Here is a 10,557-nt window from a genome sequence, read left to right as displayed (position 1 = left end):
GAGACAAGAAATGTATGTTCCCCTCCCCCTTTCTAGTGATGTCAGAGAAAGGAAGAAACATTTATGTCTAATGTATATACATTTCCTAACTTTCAAAACACTTGTCATCCTAACTGAAATACAATGTCAGCTCACATTCACCAAATCAGAAATGAGACTCACAATTGACTTTATACCAACATCCTGGAAAGTTAGGGCTTTGAGGGAGAAATTCAAAGATTAAATTTCTTCAGAGAAAAGCCATACTGGTGACTTGCGTAACAGAAATAGTGATATTGTCATATTCTGGGAAGTAATGTTCAACTTAAACTAAACCAAATACTTATATAAAAGTGCTAAACTTAGAGATACTTGGTGAGGTTGATGCAGGCATAGTCGACTGTTCCCTCAACTTTTTTTTTTCTGTGTTTTGAACAGGGTCTACAGGGTCTTACTACGTACATGGGACTCCTAGTGATTCTCCTGTTTTCAGCCTCTCAAGCGCTGGGATTACAGGTGCATGCTACCATGGCCCAGTCTCCAACTCCATCTCAGCACGTCCTAGGGGGTGGGGCCTGCGCTGCACTTCGGGGATCGAACCCCAGCCACTGCCATCTACCTAAGCAAGCACTTTAGTCCACTGAGCTATCAGGCCGGCCCTCCCTCGCCTTCTATTTAGCCAGCATAGAGGAGAATCTGTGCAGTGGCTTGCACTTTCTACCACTAAAATCAGGATGCGTTTTCTTCATGGTCTCCTACTAAACAGCTTATATTGGAGCTCAGCTGGTGAATATAAATATAAATATTTCCAGTTTTTAAAAAATTATTGGCTTCTTTCATCTTGTTTGTTTGTTTTAAATATTTCTTTATCACCTTGCTCAGCGATGTCCTCTCTGATGGCCCCTCAGTTGTGGGGTGAAAGTGACAGAACCCATGCAGGTTGGCATCTGGATCAAAGCTTCTGAGGCTGTGCCACCTTCCATAGGGTGGAGATGGAAGCCAGAGAATCTGGAGGGCTGGGCAGAGAGCTGAAGCACAGATGAGATCCCAAGGGAGGGCTGGGGCAGCATCCACACAGGCCTCCTGCCTGGAGTCCCTGCCTGAGTAAGCCTGCAGAGGCAGGCTCTGCTTTGTGTGGCAGGAGCCAAAGTAATGGGCCTTCCCCTGAAGGTGTCCTGGCCTAAAGGTGTCTTTAGTATACCCTGCTTCCTGATTGTGACTAGGTGCAGGATTCACCCTACAGGCACAGCAGAAGAGGGGAGTCTCAGGGAAGCCCAGGGAATTATGGCGGGCACTGGTGTGTTGCCACAAGTCTATGGTGGCCTTGCCGTGGCCCCTTCCTACTCACCCTGGCTTCTTGCTCAATGCTTTTCATACTTCCAGCCTTCCTTGCACTAGTCCACATCTTCTCAGACCCTCTTCTAAGGTTTGCATACACAACTGGACTTTTGCAGCCTTTGGAAGATTTGGTGACCTGTTCTCGCTCACGCCATCCCATATCACCCCATTCCATGCCATCCCATTCTACCCCCACCCGACCCCCACCCCATCCCATCCCATCCCATCCCATCCCATCCCATCCCATCCCATCCCATCCCATCCCATTGATGGCTTCTTCCTCGTCTTCCTTCATGTCCACCTTAGTCTTTACTCTGGGAAAGGATCAAGCACTACATGTTATTGACCTCTGACTCTTCTCATCTCTTGGCTCTTATAACATTTGGGAACGCAAAGAAAAAATGCATTATAGCAAAAAATAAAGTCAAATAAAATCAGTGATTGCCTTTTCCTCAGATGAATTGGATAAAACTTAGTGCACACCCACAGTTCTGCAGCAGAGCAATCAGACCAGGAGCAGAGATCTGGGCTGAGAAGTGGGCTGGCAAAGCAATCACAGTGATAAGGCCAGGTGTGCAGGGACCACAACACTGCCACCCCATGCTATCTCTTCTTTAAGTTTTTTTTTTTTTTTTTTTTTTTTTTTTTCCTGGTACAGAGAAGCACATGTGTCTTTTCTCAAAATCCCTCTGGATTATCTAACACTTTCAGCTCAGCTCACTGACCTTTCCTAGTAGTCCACAGTAGGTGAGCCATCCTAGAACTGCAGAAGAACTTGTCTCATTAACTTTACTTCTGATGATGAGGCAGAGATGAAACAGCAATAACTAGTTTTCTCCTGTTGATGAGGAAGGCGGCCCACAGCCTCAGCCCTTTAAGTGGGTGCCCTCTGCAGACACGAGGCTCTTCCTCTCACTGCCCATCCTGGGGCTCTTCCTGTTCATGGCTTTGGAAGGTCCAGTCCCATCACAGGCCACCCTGGACCTCACCAGCACCTAGGAGGACTTTCTGGCCAAGCTGAAGGAGCAGCCAGACGACAAGGCCCAGGCAGCCACTGAGCACATCAAGCAGAGTGACCTTCCTGCCAAAACCCGGAACTGGTTTTCAGAGACAGTCAGCAAAGTGCGGGAGAAGCTCAAAGCCACCTTCTCCAGAGCTCCTGAGGGTGGCGCCTGAGCGAAGACTTCTCCATGATGCCCAGGTCCTCCCTGAGTGAAAATCCTAGAGAGAATAAAAAAGAAAGAAAAAGAAATAACAATAGCTAAATTTTTTCACTAGGGCTCAGTACTTCCGTCCTAAAGCTAATGACAGAAGGTGACAGCTCAGACCACATGATTCCAAACATGACATGGCCTGGCTATTTCATTTTCACTGTGGTTCACTTTAGTTTTGAAGCTGCAGAATGGTAGCATCCATGGTAAGGCTGCAGCAGCAGCGGGGCCCACAGGGAAAGCAATAGAGCAATGCCCTTGGCAGGCAGCCCTAAGGTCTGGGGTGTAAGGACAGCCTTCCAGGGACAGGGACACCTTTGGAATTGGTTCAGAAGGACACTTGCAAACCATATCATGATGGCTGTGGCTATCCATACAAGAGAAATAACAGCCAATGCCCCATTTTTAGCAGTGGTGAATGTTATACAAGATTGAACTGGACATGGCAGCACACACCTGTCATTTCTGCAAACTGTGGATCATAAGTTTGAGCCCATCCTGGACAAATTAGTGACTTAAGTGAGATCCTGTCTCTAAACAAACAAACAAACCAAAAGTTAAATTTAAAGTGTTGGGAATATATCTTAGTGCAAAGACCCTGAATTCAATTCCCAGTTCTGTTAAAAATAAACAAAAAAGTTGTTGTGAACCTATAGTAATGAGGAGAAAGAAGTCCTTGTGTGTTACTTCATAGTAGGGTAAATATAAACAACGATTGTGTACTGTGTAGGTCACACAACTAGAAAAGAGGAGCCTGGATGTTTTTGATACTTGTTTCAGAAGACATGTTTAACCCAATTTAAACATTTGATAATTTTGTAATGCATATATATCACATAGTTCCAAGTAAATTTATACATTTACATATTCGGTAAAATAAATTTGAATTCATAATAGAGATATGGGGACTGGGGAGATAGTTTGGTGGTGTAAGCACCTGCCTGGAAAACAAAAAGACCCGGGATTGATCCCTGGAATTGCATGCTGTGCTGGCCCTGCACTGAGCCAGCCACCAAAACTGAACCTGGTGGTGTATGCCTATAATCCCAGCACTGGAGAGGCTGAGACAGTAGGATCACTATGAGTCTGAGCTACATAGCAAGATTCTGTACCAAATAAACATTGTATATAATCTCATAATTCTTAGTATTAAATACAATTAATGGAGAAAGACATTATAAAATTGCTTTCCTTGACCTCTAATCTTATCTTTTTCGAATTTTAAAGCAGCAACCCATTTTCAGAAGCATAGAAGTAGAAGCATATTATGCACCAAGCCGGGTGCTTACAGACACAGTGATATTGCTTGGAAGAATCTTCTTGGTATTCATGACATTTATAAAGCAAATTTTACATTGCTAAGCACAGGCTGTAAATGCTCCTCTCTTGTTTTGTGAGCTTTTGCTTTGTAATTTATCACAAGTGATTCATGAAAGTGCATTTACAAATCAAAATAAAATACATACATTTGATTTATATTTTTCATGGAGGAGCAATTTGTAGCTAATGATTGTAAAAGGCAAATCAGTGTGCTGTAGTCCCTTAACTTTTCTAAGAACATCAGCAGGAACTTCGTAATTTTAACAACACACAACACAGCCAACATGTTTTAAAATCATTTGTGTTTAAATGCAGCTTTCAGATTATGAAATTGGAATTCTAGTGCCTAATTCCCTGGTGAATATCTCATTTTTTATTGCAAGTTGTCTTAATCTGGTCTAAAAGGAAAGGTGCTATTATTTTCATTATAATACTGCAGCAATTTCTTCTTTGGCTTAGATTCTCAACTCATTAGTTTAACACAAGAAAAAAAATGTTAGTGTGATTTTAATTCCCTGAATAACATGTAGATGATAAGAGAAAATAATGCCACTACTTGCTTGACTATTTACATACACAGTAATATATTTGCACACTTCTGTGGTAATATGTTTGTGATTGTGCACTCATTTTTTTTAAAGAATGAAAGGCTACATTACATCGACATTATAATTTTATAATGATTTTGCAGTTGAACTATCCAATTAAGCAATTAAAAAACCTTTGTATATACATAATATTCTTAAATTCTAAGTAATTCTAAAATTACTTTTTTCTCTAGATATGATAGCACCAGAATATGTCAACATAGCCAATGGCAGCCACCAATTCCCACATATCAAAATAATAAACATAGGCCAATAATTTATTTGAGATTTATTTACATATTTGAACAAGAAGCCTATATTTTTAAGTAGAGAGGATAAATGCACTCTGATTATGAATCTTGATTGTCAACCTGATTGCCCTGAAAGGTGCTTAGGAGATTAGCAAAGCACAATTGTGGATGCGTCTGGGCTAGTCATGGGGATGTGACCTTGGGGATTATAGCCCATTCCCTGCCCCTCCTCTTGGGCTCCACCCTTGCTCTCTCCTTCTCAGATACATTGAGTGCAGCACCTTTCCTTCACCATGACTTTTTTTTTCCATAAAGTTCTGCCTTGAATCCAGCCAAACAAAGGTCAAAATAAACCTGTTCTCCTTTAAGTTGCAGGTGTCAGATACTGTGTCCCAGTGGTTAAAAGGTGATTACTGCGAAAGAAAAGATTGTTCTGAAGCAGAATGGAGTTGGGATTGTACCCAGTGAAGCCTTTGCACTAATTTACATGAACAATTTGGAAAAGTTTTGGAGATATGGGCTAGAGAAGACCTGAAAATGCTGTAATTGGAGGTAGGTAGATAATTGTGGTGGCAACTCAGAACACCAGATTGCGGATAGGAATGCAGACAGTAAAGACTGTGCTTATGAGATTCCAGATGGGGATTAGGAGGCTCCTGGGAATTAACAGAGGTCATGCCTATTGTATTTTAGCAGAAATACATTTGTCTACATTTTTCCAATGTCTTGCAAATTTTCAAGTGGCTGTGATTAAGGGCCATGGGCCTAGTGGTCTAGTGGAGAAAATGTCATGGTAGCTCAGTGTTCTGGCTCTGGCATGGGGAATGTTAGCTATTTTAGCCAGACTTAGAATAAGAATTAGGAGGAATGGCAGAGGTAAAAGATTTTCTTGTTTTCAGTTTGGTCAGAAAAGAAATGTATGTAAAGTTAAGGCCAAACCACTGTGATTGCTTTCTAATTTTCTGAGCCCATTAAGGAGAAGGCAAGTACCTGGTACCAGAACAAGAAAGAAACCATGAGGGCATTTCAGAAGTCATCAAGAGGATACCTTTCATGGGTGGGTTCAAGTGTATAATGGTGTGAATACCTTAGAAAACCAGGTAAAGAGCTCCTGCATGGCCTGCTCACTCAGGGCTCTTAGGTAAGCAATCCTCCGTGTTCGGACATGTAGGCACTCAGAGACCGAGGGAGACTGGCTAGTGCTTGTGCTTATGGCAGACCTTGCTATCTTATATGCACTGTTAGTTCTTCAGGCATGTAGAATGCAAAAGTTGAGGGTTCATGGGGGTTTTCACATGGATTTCAAAGACAAGCCAAGGAATCGAGTGTTAATCGAATGTTATTACAGGGTCAGTGTCTTTCTCAAGAACCCCTGAAATGGTGATTTATGTGGTTGTGGGAGTGAATCTGTAATAAATTAGAATGCTATAGGTTGAGGATGGATCATTTTCTCCTGTTTATGTTATATAATTTTGGCCTATCTTTTCTGTGATTATTCCAAGACAACACAGTTTGAATTATTGTCATATTGGTGTCTGACACTATGGATCCTCTGACTTTAAGATCATTTTCAAGCATCTTTTTTCAAGAAATATTTCTGTGTCATTTTATAAAATCAATACCTGTGTAGATTTTCTAAGGATCATTTGTCACAAAGATGCTAGAATGTGCAGCACATGGTATTAGCAGCATGTGTCCAGATGTTCCCCCAAACCTCCTTCAGCCTCAGGTGGAGCTTCTCAGAGGTGGCTGAATCTATGGTGAGTGGTACTGGGATTAAGAGTGTGAGGCCAGGATTAGTGGTGTCTAAATAAATCTGCTAATTCTGGACAAAGGTAATGCAAGGCCCACCCTGCATGTGAGTGCCACCCACTTGAAGGGTGTGTAGTCTGGATAGCTCGCAAAGAGGTGGAGGAGGGCTGCTGCTATCACCTGCTGCTGCGTCTTTGCCACTGTGCTATATTGCAGCCTTCTGCCTGCCATGCACCATTTCTCCTCTGTGATGCCATCCGCTTTGCCACCTTGGCTGGTGGCAGCCAGCTCTGGATTGAAACCTCTATAGACTAAGCCAAGTAGATCTTTCCTCCTTTTAATTTTGGATACTAGGTATTTTGTTTCAGCGATGAGGAAAGTAAATGAGACAGAGGGTATTGATCTATGGGTGATTTAGGATGAAGTGGTATCTTAACATGATGGAATATTGTATCTCATGTTCTGGACCATCATTTGTTCAAATGATACTTAATATTTTCTCAATAATTTGAGAGCTTTCAATTTAGAAGTATTTTTAAAAATTATTTTATTGAATTGTTTCTATATGTTTGACTTCTTTTTAAATGTTAGGTAAAAGTGTCACTTTTAAGATTTCTGTTTCCAGGGTTGGGGAGATAGATCAGTGGAATAAGTGCTTGCCTAGGACAGTTCAAATAGCTCAGTGGATTAAAGCACCTGCACTCAGGCACAGGGTCTTGGGGTTTGATCCCTAGTCCTGCCTTACCAGCCCCTCTCTTGGGGTGCACTGAGATGGTGATTGAGACTGGGCATGGTGGCACACACCAGTAACAATAGCTCTTGGGAGGCTGTAAACAGGTGGATCACTATGAGTCCAATCTAGTAGTGAGACCCTGAACATCCTGTAGACCCTTTCCTAAAATACAAAAATTAAAAAAAGTGCTTACCTGACAAGTACAAGGTCCTGAGTTTGATTCCTTGTAACACACACACACACACACACACACACACACAGATTTGTTTCTAGTAAAGTGCATTTTAACTTCTATTGCAAGGAAATTCAACAATTATTTGGTTTCAGATTTATATCCAGTAATTTTGTTAATTTAAATATTAATTTAATGATAAGTAACCATTTTATATTGTATATTTTTCACTTTATGCATTCTGTGTTGTTCTTTCACTTGTAATTTATGTTTTCAGACTCATAATTAGACTTGCTCAGTGTTTATCATTTTAGTAGTGTTTTTGAAAAGTAACAGGTTTTTGAAAATTTTAGGGAAAATAATATCATTAAGATAGCAGAGTTGGAGGCTCCCACCCCCAGTCTTCCACATCAACACCAATTTTAGAAGTCCCCCCGCCTTTGGCTGGCTCATGCTGCCTTAAGGGTGGGTCTGGTAAGGCATGTAGAGCTGGGGATCTAACCAGGGTATCCTGGGCCTGACTGTGTTTGCAGACACAGGCACTTAAAAACCTGAGCTAAACGGCAAGTCCCCAGAAACAACAATTTAAAAAAATACCCATGGACCATAACTCCTCCTCGTGAGCCCTGGAGTCTAGGTGTGAGGTCGCAGAGCCTGGACGATGGGGAGGGATGCTTCCAGATGGTGTGCAGAACAGCTTCACATTACACGCCTCACCTCCCTCTAAGCTTGAGCAACTCAGTGATCTCATGGGCCTATGGTTCTTCCATAAGTGAGGGGAAGAACAACGTGAATGCCTCAGAAAGGTCCACGGTGGACTCCTTTCCACCTGTGGTCCCAAGGACAGGGCATGGCTGCATGCAGACCCCACGAGCAGGTCCTCCTACACACTGTGTTAGTTGTCCCCCTCCAAGAATATTACACTGACTAACTGGTGATGTGAGTTTCCTGATAAAGCCAATTTACAAAATTGGAAGAGGTAAACACTTCTTAAAATGCATAAATACCAATTTATTGCCATAAGTATCACTATAAATCAGGGAAACATGTCACCATCAAAGAAACAAAGTACTTCTGCAATAACTTGTTTAAAATCATGGACAGAGAATTCTCAGTAGGCTTCTCCAAAAATCCTGCTGAGCTACAACAAAGCAAAATACACCACAAAAATTAGATGAGAAAAAAAAAGCAGAAAAATAATACCTGAGTAAAATTAGAAGTTCAATCAAGATTTAGAAACTATAAAAATTCCAGAGCTGAGGATTATATAAATAGACTAGAAATTCAGCAGAGATTTTTAACAGTAGACTCAATCAAGAAGAAGAATGAATGAGCAAGTACAAATACAGGTCATTTGAAATTATGTAAAGAAATAAAAGGAAGAAAGAATGGAACACAATGAAGAAAATCTGCAAGACCTATGGGTCACTATCAAGCAAACCAGTTAGAGACATCCTGGCACTTCAGAAGGAATAGTAAAAGAGAAAGGTTTGAAAAAAAGAAAAGCTTACTTAAAGAAATAATGGTAGGCTGAGCCCAGTGACAGAAATTTGTGCTTTTAGCACTCTGGGAAGCTGAGGCAGGAAGACTACAAGTTCAAGCTAAACCTTGATAACTTGGTGCCTCAGCAAGACTGTATATCAAAAAAAAATATTTTTTGAAAGGGCCAGTAATGTAGATCAGTCCAAAGGTCCCGGGTTCAATTTTTAGTGCACGCTTATTACATATACAAACACACACAAAGGAAATAATGACTAAAAACTTCTCCAACCCACGGCAACAAAATAGATGCTCTAATTTGTACTTCGAAAGGGTCCATAATACATTTAATCTAAATAGATTGTCTTATTTGCTTTTCTTATTGCTGAGACAAAATCCTTGTTAAAGGGTGAGAGGTTTATTTTTCTCACAGTTTGTAGAAGTTTCAGTCCATAATCAGCTGGCTCCAAGGCAGGGTATTTTCACAGAAGAAAAAGATTTTTGTCTTGTTTTTATTTTTTTTTCCTGTAAGTTGTGTTCTGAGTTTTTGATTTTATCTTAAAACCGTGCCTTTGGTAGGAACTAGATTCTATGACATCCCTGTTTCAGAAGATAAAAACATTACTTATCAAACTGCATTACAAAGGGCAATGAGCTGTAGTGTTAGGAGCTGACATTCAACCTTCTCTGGTGAGGAGGACCAACAGACTTATTGACCTAAAATTTAAATAAAATCTCACTTTGAATTTTTTAAGCTAGAAAGTTAAGAAGTTAACAGGGGATCAAATAGCATAAAGAACATGAAGAAAACAATGTACATGCTTGATCGAACCACTATAGGAAATAAAAGTGAAAGTCTTACAACAATTTTCCCTCAACATCTACCATGTTTTTAAGAAATATGGCTAAAATGATGAGAAAAACAAACACATTTCCAATTTCGAGGAGGCAAATACTCCAGTGCTGCCTGTGCTGTGCAGTTCAGTAACAGGCTTTGAGAGTGAAGCCAAGCACTGGCGCCCGAGAGCATTTTCTCCCCGCTGCACATCCACAATTGCAATTTGCTTCTTATGCACGATCTTTTTTATTGAGTAGCTGCACAATAGTGAAATACTTTTGAAGTCATTTTAAGCAACAATTATGGATTCAAACCTGATTTGGAATTCAAGCACATGTAGTGTTCCTAATGCAACTGGCACAAATGGGGTGCAAATCAGATGAGCAGATAGTGTCCACCCCAGGCTAAGAGGAGCAATGAAAACTATAAACTATTTCATACTGACTTTTTTTTGCCTGAAAGCAAGCAAGCTTCTTCTTACACTGTAAGATTCTTCCTGTTCACAGACTGTTCAAAACCTGAAAATATGTGATATCAGAGTTTAGAAAGCACACTGCTAGCATCTTCTTAGCATTTTCCTGATGTGAACTTACTGCAGTTTTCATGTAAACTGAGATGTGAGGGCATCCCTCCTCTCTTTAAATTGTGCTTCTGGTGAAGCGCTGAAATCGTTTTATAAGAAAATCTCATCTTCTTTTCTCTGATATGAAGTAGAATCTTGTTTATCCATGATGTAAAATTAATATTGGTCCATTTCCAGAAGGATATAAAAATTTTCTTCCCCTAACCTGGAAGAACACATAGCCACAGATTTAGAGTACATTAATTTTGCAGTTTATAAAACACCTTGCTTTTACCGAATTCCTCTTATTTTTGCTGTTAAAGTAAAATTTCCTG

The 10,557-nt window shown here is 40.6% G+C and overlaps 1 pseudogene; it reads left to right on the top strand.

The window, feature by feature from the left end:
* Positions 1-1,263: 1,263 nt before the first annotated feature.
* Positions 1,264-2,493, top strand: LOC101578561 (annotated as a pseudogene).
* Positions 2,494-10,557: the final 8,064 nt, after the last annotated feature.

Source organism: Octodon degus, unplaced genomic scaffold, assembly GCF_000260255.1.
Source record: "Octodon degus isolate 3935 unplaced genomic scaffold, OctDeg1.0 scaffold00120, whole genome shotgun sequence".
NCBI lineage: Eukaryota > Metazoa > Chordata > Mammalia > Rodentia > Octodontidae > Octodon > Octodon degus.
The sequence above is the reverse complement of the archived record's forward strand: the minus strand, read 5'-3'. Positions and strand labels throughout refer to the sequence as shown.